General features: G+C 32.3%; 1 protein-coding gene across 1 annotated transcript in view; it reads left to right on the top strand.

The window, feature by feature from the left end:
* Positions 1–409, top strand: part of LOC119594379 (cellular retinoic acid-binding protein 1-like) — a 20,770-nt gene that overhangs the window by 16,927 nt on the left and 3,434 nt on the right. The window lies entirely within an intron of this gene.

The raw sequence follows: 409 nt of genomic DNA, 5'->3' as shown, positions 1-409 counted from the left end.
AAAGAGAGCACCTCCCCTGTGATGTAAGGCCTTGAGTCATTTGCCGGCCAAAGTATACAGCAAAACATCTTTATCTTTTTATTCATTAGTTAACAATAACTACAAAATAAACAAATTTGATAACTGATTAAGTTCTATTGCCTACAAAAGTACTATGGCGCAAAATGGAGAGATTAAAATAAATATTAATACTAATAATAGTTGTGAAAACACTATAGAATTATATTTACTGTAAATTGCATAGGCCACTCTTATGAATATAAATTACACTCTTTTCCAGGAAAGACCAATATTTATACATGAGATAGGACGAGGGCTGTAAATTTGGACATGAAATTATGAAAAACAACCCGGCGCCTTGCTTTTTTTTTAACGGAAAGAGAGCGATCGATCAATTGATTCATGAAGT

The sequence above is a fragment of the Penaeus monodon genome, chromosome 33 (assembly GCF_015228065.2).
Source record: "Penaeus monodon isolate SGIC_2016 chromosome 33, NSTDA_Pmon_1, whole genome shotgun sequence".
In the NCBI taxonomy this organism is placed as follows: Eukaryota; Metazoa; Arthropoda; class Malacostraca; order Decapoda; family Penaeidae; genus Penaeus; species Penaeus monodon.
Note: the sequence above shows the minus strand (reverse complement) of the source record. Positions and strands in the feature narration are given on the sequence as shown.